The sequence below is a fragment of the Octodon degus genome, unplaced genomic scaffold, assembly GCF_000260255.1.
Source record: "Octodon degus isolate 3935 unplaced genomic scaffold, OctDeg1.0 scaffold00079, whole genome shotgun sequence".
NCBI lineage: Eukaryota > Metazoa > Chordata > Mammalia > Rodentia > Octodontidae > Octodon > Octodon degus.
In genome coordinates, this window is record NW_004524655.1 from 3,774,555 (window position 1) to 3,781,976 (window position 7,422).

The 7,422-nt window shown below is 43.5% G+C and overlaps 1 pseudogene; it reads left to right on the forward strand.

Moving 5' to 3' along the window:
• Positions 1-6,599: 6,599 nt before the first annotated feature.
• Positions 6,600-7,422, forward strand: part of LOC101568704 — a 279,180-nt pseudogene continuing 278,357 nt past the window's right edge.

Below are 7,422 nucleotides of genomic sequence, written 5' to 3' on the forward strand. Positions count from 1 at the left end.
TCCTCCTCCTCCTCCTCCTCCTCCTCAGCTGAGACAGGAGGATCACTATGAGTCCAAGCTGCATAGTAAGACCCTGTGTCAACTAACTAAATAAATATATAAATAAATGACTAAAAATGTTTTCAAACAAAATTCCCTCTGAGTTGCACATTCTGACAGAAGAACAATTGGGCTGTCAGCCCTGGAATGAGCTGCCGTGGCCTTTCCACAGGTCACCGCGCCTAGAAACAGCCCAGGTGAGCACTTCTCAGAGACATCAGAAATGGGGAGGCAAAAAGCCCAGCAACTCCTGTTATCAAGAAACCTGATAAAAGAAAAGCATCTCACAGGCATTAAAAATCCAATATGATAGACTACTATACCCTTTGGCTACAATATGTAAGGGCTACAGACATAAAGATAAATGCCCCTTCCTAAGTCAGGACAAACCTGTGACCTTCCTGGTAGACAATGAAACAGAATTCTGCCTGCAAAAGGTCCCTCTGTCAAAAAGTTACCATCGCTGGGGCAACTGGGACTCTTGCCTCTCGCCCCTTCTGTCAGACAAAAGCTTCAAACCAAGCCAGTCAGCCTCCTTCTCATTTAACCCTGCACTTTCAACTTTGACTGTTTCCCAAGAGAAAGACGATCCCTGCATCAGCCTGAGACAAGTAACTGCAATCCTAAAGTTCTGAAAACTCTCTTCTCAGAAGTATAAAGCAAGAATTCGGCTATGGGCCTGGCCATCAGCCATGCTGCCTCACAGCAATCCCTGTTGCTGTCAGATGTCTCAGGAATCATAAGCAGGCATCCAGCCACACACGCCAGCCTCACAGACTACTAATCTTGGGCAAGATCTCTGTGCCATGCTGTGCTGGCTCTGGAACCCTAGGCAGACCGTGTTGGTCACCAAAACCATCCATCACCTTGCATTCTGTGGCTCCCAACCCATATACCCTCTTTGGATTGTTCCACAGATTTCAAAACCTCAAAATATTTAGAAGCTGTCAAAGTTCTTGCATACATGTCTCCTGCCTGTACAGCCAGCTCAAGATCTGCAAGCTGCCAGTGCTGCCGAGACTGCCCTCTGCATACGTTGCCTCAGTCTTCTGCCACCCACAGCCCTGTGGTATACCTGCCTGGACCTAGAGAATGCCTTCCTCTGCCTCCAGCTGCCTTCCTCTGGCTGCTGTCAGCCAGCCCCGCTTCGCAAAGACCCTACTTAAGATCATGGCATTTCTGATTGATGACAGCCAAACTGCTGCTGGAAAGACACAGAAATCTTTTGCAATATTGGGCAGAAACTGGTTCCCTCCCCTGCAAAAAAACCAAAACAAACAAACAAAAAAAATACATTTCTTAGACCTACTTGCTTCCATAAAAGCCAGATCCCTGAGTTCACAAAAACAATGATGCTTACTCAGACCATCAGCCCAAGGGAGTGCCCAGTAGCTACCTGTGCAAGTACTTGGATCCAGTCACTAAGAGCTGCCTCTCCCCTTCGCCTCCATGTCTTTCTGATCAAGAAAGCTGACACACTTACCTTGGACTGAGACCTAACTGTCCAGGTGCCACATGCTGTACTGGAACAAGCTCTTCTGAGAACGGCCCCCCTGACAGATGCTGAGTATACCCTGTTTATGGGTAGAAGCAGCTCTGTTAGGACTGAAGCCCAACAGGCTAGGCTGTGGTCACTTGGACAAAACTATTTTGGCCAAAACTCTCCTGCAGGTTTGATCTGCACAGCAAATTGTTTTCTGCTGCTGTTTGTAGGGCATTTGATTTTTTTTTTTCCTTTTCTTTTGTAGTACCGAGGATCAAACTCTGGCCCTTGCGTTTGCCAAGCAGGAGCATATGCCGTTGAGCTATTTCCCCAGCTCTGCTGCTGTTTGTAAAATTGCAACCAACAATACAGAGTAATCAGGTCCAGTGTCCTAAGCCCCCTTGGGGATCCAATTGACTAAAACACCAAACCCAGACAGCAGACCTGCTCCCATCATATGTTCTGCAAGTTCAAGCCACTGCGCAGGTGCCTGTACCCCTAGAGTCAGCTCAGACTTCAGTGTTTGTGTCACCAGCCCCGGCCTTGCAATTCCTACCCATACTAAAAAGACTGCTGTTAAAAAAAAAAAAAATCCCTAGATAAGGCCTACCCTTAATTATCTCAGTGGCACACACCAGTAACCCTAGCATTCAGGAGGTTAAGGCAGGAGGATCCACATGAGCTCAAGGCCAGCCTGGACTACCTAATAAGACCCTGCCTCAGTGGGGAAAAAAAGATGGTAATTTTAAATAAAGTTTTAAAACACTGCCATTTTAAATGCTGTTGGTTGGGAGTGTGATTGAGCAGTAGAACATATATTAAACATGCATAAGGCCCCAGATTCAATCCCTAGGACCACAAATAATGAAATTCCATTAAATTCTAACTAGATATTCTTACCTACTAAAACTCTAAATCTGCAGGAACATTTTTGTTCAGCAAAAGCACACCTGGGAGTGGGGGGTGTAGTTCAGCGGCACAAGTGCCTGTCTGGCAAGTGCAAGGTCCTGAGTTCAATTCCTGGCACTGGTACCAAAAAAATAAAAATAAAAGCAAACCTTAACAAGTGTTACAGGTCCAAACATCACAAGGAGACCTCCTTGATGAGATAATTGGGAGAGAACTGTAACTGCCCTGCTGAGTGACTCAGTGCCACCTACTGCTGGGGCCAGCCATTCTAAAACCATTTCCCAGAAAGCCAGGTTTACACTTTTTGGATGACTACCACAAAGTCTTTGTGTCAAAGTGTACTGACTCTGGGTTGCAAAAATAAAAAAGAGAGGAAAAAAGGAGGAAAGAAAGGAAGAAAGGGAAAGGAAAGGAAAGGAAAAGAAAGAAAAGATAACTAAAACCAAAACAACCCCAGGCTATCAGAGGCAATGGTTAGCTGGTTCATGTGGTCCAGCCTTTGGATTTTTGTCTCCACAAATCTTTAGCATGTCTCTCAGAGGTCATCTTCTAAGGATAAAGGTGCAGATGGATTGGGGCTAGAGTCCCACCACTCCCTGGCTGACTATACTCTGTGATCTCAGACATGTCTTCCCAAACCTTAGTTTTATCACATCTCTAAAATGTGGTGATATTGATTCAAGCCATGATAAAATAAAATGATATATAGAAACCCCAAATACAGAGAAAGAGGCATTATTTCCCAATAAATTCCATTGCATATTAATGTCCCATAAGTATTAGTTTTCAGAAATTATTAAGGGCTGGACAAACAGCTCATCAGATTAAAGCGCCTGCTTAGGCAGACAAGGCCAGGAGTTCATCCCCAGGCCTGCTGTGCTGGCCCCACCCCCGGGGCACACTGAGATGGTGACTGAGACTGGGCATGGTGGTGCGCACTTGTAATCCCAGTGCTTGGGTGGCTGTATACAGGAGGATCACTACAAGTCCAATCTACATAGTGAGACCCTATACACCCTGTACACCCTGTCCTAAATTTAAAAAAAAAAAAGAAATTTTTGAAATTTTATATTTTATATTTTGAAACTTTCTTTTTTTCAGAACTGGGGATTAAACTCAGGACCTTGAACTTGCCAGGCAAGCACTTATTCTACTGTGCTATCTTCCCAGCCCCTGTGAAACATTTTTTGATAAAAATTCTTTGTAAAACTCTACCCAATTTTCTGAATGTAGTGTAAGCACCACTCATTGGTTTGTTTCTTGTAGCTATAACAAAATGCACAACACTGGACTCTGTAAAGAGACGTTTGGGCTGGGGCCTAGCTCAGAGATAGACGGCTTGCCTCATAAGCACTAAGCCCTGGCTTCAGTACGAAATGCTGGAGTCAGGGAAGAGCTTTATTAGGCTGATAGTTCTGGAGCCTGGAAGCCCAAGGTCAGGCAGCACCTCTGGTGATGGCCCAATAGTAGATGGCATCATGGGAAACATGTGTGTCTCAGTTACTCTTCTCTTGCTGCTGGGACAAATACCTGACACTCCAAATTATGGAAGGAAACATTTATTTAGCTCACAGTTCCTGGAGGTTTCAGTCCGTACTTGGCTGGCTCTGAGGCAGTATGGCACAGGGCAGAGGGCATCCATTTACGGCAGCAGCAAAGGGCAGAGAGCAAAAGGAGGAGTAGCAGCAACAAAAGCATCAGAGAGTAAGTCTGTCTCCCTTATGTTGCATTCAGGCTATCCAGGCTGGGCATAGCATTCACACCCATAATCCCAGCAATGGATCATGAATTAATCACGAAGTCTAGAAGTCCACCCCATGACTTACATGAGGCTTGGGGAGGACAACTAGACACAAACCATAACAATGTGCAAAAGTGATTTCATGACTAGAAAGAAAGCCAGAAACTAGGGAGGGCTATGTCTCATTTGGCTTATAATACCCACTCGGTGAGAACTAACTCACCCTTGAGATTACCACTAATCCCTTTAAAGGGTTTTGGACCCGGTGGTCTAATTACCTCACAGTAGGTGCCAGCTCTTAAGGGTTCCACCAGCTCAATACTTCCACGTGGAGAACCAAGCCCTCGGCACACAGATCCTTGGAGGATGAGCCACATCCAAGCCAGAACACACAGGCTGACTCAGGGCTATTGTTTTGAGTGTTCCCGTGGTCCTTTTATTGTCACTGGGTGCATCTCCAACAGCTTCCCACATTCACCTTTCTGTTTCATCAACCTGAATATGCTACATGATCTGATAACTTAGCTGGATGTCACCAACGAAGAAAGGATTAAATGAACAGTGACAAAATTATATGAGTAGCCAATAGAAATGAAAAATATAACTTAAAATACTAAGCAGTACAGTAATTAAGTAGTAACTAAGTAGTAAGCAGAACAGCAACTTAAAATACTAATTAAAGTAACGAGATATTTTTCATCAGCACAACAAATATTAAAAAATGCAACATTACCAACAGTTCTTGAAAATGCAGAAAATAATCTCCTTATACACTAATGGTGCAATGTAAACTGATACAACCTTTTCAGAAAGCAATTTGCTACATGGCCCAAAATTTGAATACATTTATCCTTTGATCCATCAATTCCTCTTCTAAAAACTCCATGTAACAAAATCTCTTCTACTGTCACAAAAGCAAATATTTGAAGCAACAAGTGCTGCTGAGGATGAGGAGGAACTAGAACCCTTGTACATTACTAGTGGAAATTTCATGTGGTGCAGCCACATGTGGAAAACAGTACGGAGATTCTACAAAAGATTAAATCTAGATCTACCATGTTACCCAGCAATTGTACTTCTGGATATGTACACAAAATAATTTAAAAAAGACTCAAGTAGATATTTGTACACCTGTGCTCACAGCGACGTTACCTGCAATAGCCAAAGCTTGGAAACAACCCAAAGGTTTGTTAAACATAGATAAGCAAAATATATACAGGGAGGATTCTTTCTCATGGGTGTGTATGTGTATTATTTGTGACTATCTCGTGTGGGTGTATGGGTGGGTGGGTCGGTGTGGGTGGGTGTGTATTATTCTTTCCTAAAAAGGCTGGAAATTCTACAATATGCTGTGACTTGGGTGAACCTTGAGGACATTATGCCCAATGAGATAAATCAGTCACAAGACAAACACCACGTAATTCTTATAGGAGGCACGTAAAGTCATCCAAATCATAGATACAGAAAGGAGAGTGGTTGTTGCCAGGGATCACGGGAGTGGGAAGGGAAGTTACTGTTTGTGAGGGAGAGAGTTTAGTTTAGGAAGATGACATGTTCTGGGGGAGAAGGGTCCCGATGGTCGCACAAGGCTATAAATGTAGTCAGTCCCTCTGTGCTGTCCATTTAAAAATGATTTGAATGGTAACTGTCATGTCAAGTATATTTTACCGTGATTTTTAAAAATAACTCAGTGCTGAGCCAAAGAACATTGAACAGAACTTGGATACTCCGAGGATACTGCTCATTTCATTCCAGGTTCAATGCTATGAGTACCTGGAGGACAGAGGGAGTTGCAAATCTGATCTCAAAAAGTATGTTACTGAATTGATCTCCTCTCACTCTGTTTCTCCCATTTTTTTTCCTGTCCATCTTCTTTCACACATAAATTCTAGCAGAAAACTTTACTATGTATTAAACAACCAAAAAAAGGAAACCAATGGATACTGGGTCAAGTATGCTCTTCATGAAGCCCATAGCTTAAGAACTTTCCACTAAATCATGTGGATAAAGTATTTAGTGTATTTCTCTAGTTGTTATTTTGTCTCGGTTGCATTCCTGATATATTGATAGACTAATCTGACTTTTGATGGCCATTCTAGAGACTAGAAAAGACAAGGCTCCAATCCTTTAAACAATATTCCCAAGATCTCACAAGATATGACTGCGTTCAGACTAAAATCCAAGCCATCAGACCTCCAAGTCAATGACATGGACTGCTATGCTGAGAATCCACTGCCAAAAACTACACCTCAGGAGAAGATCCCAACTGTCCTTAAACGTGCACCAAAGAAAATCATAATTAGTTTTTAACTTTTAACATTAATCCTTACTGTAGCCAATTATAGTATAGTGCTATCTTCAAAGGATTAAGCGATATGCTCAGAATAAGATGGGGGAGAACCAGGCAACCAAGTGGCAGACACAGAGATGCAGATCTTTGTGAAGACCCTGATGGGCAAGACCATCACCTTGAGGTCGAGCCCAGTGACACCATTGAGAATGTCAAAGCCAAAATCCAAGACAAGGAGGGCATCCGACCTGACCAGCAGCGTCTGATATTTGCCAGCAAACAACTGGAGAATAGTTGGGCTCTCTCTGACTACAGCATCCAAAAAGAGTCCATCCTGTACCTGGTGCTTCACCTTCAAGGTGGGATCATCGAGCCATCCCTGCGCCAGCTTGCCCAGAAATACAACTGTGACAAGATGATCTGCCGCAAGTGCTATGCCCACCTGCACCCCCGTGCTGTCAACTGCTGCAAGAAGTGTGGCCACACCAACAACCTGCACCCAAGAAGAAAGTCAAGTAAAGCTCAGCCAGCCTGTCATCCAGAAGGGTACCACCTGCCCAATGCCTGCAGCCTTGGGGCCTGAATAAAGTTTCCCTCCCTTGACTAGAACAGCAAAAAAGAAAAAGAATAAGATAGGGAAAGGCTCATCATTCAGAGGACCGCCCCTTTCCTTTCCTGCCCCTCTCATTCTGCCATACTCAAACCTTATACCTTTCCTCCTAGCACTTACCACCTTACTTTTAAATTAAAAATTTATATTGCAATTTCTTAATGTATTAATTCTTAAAGGTTTACTGGCTTATTTATCCACCACTAAAACCACTCCTTCCTTTACCCTTTTCGCATCTCCCAAACATCACTACAGAGAACTGTGGGAGTCAGTCAGCACCAAATGTTTATACTATGACCATTATCCACTCGCAAACCAAGAAGGAGCACCATGAATGTGCCTCCTTTACT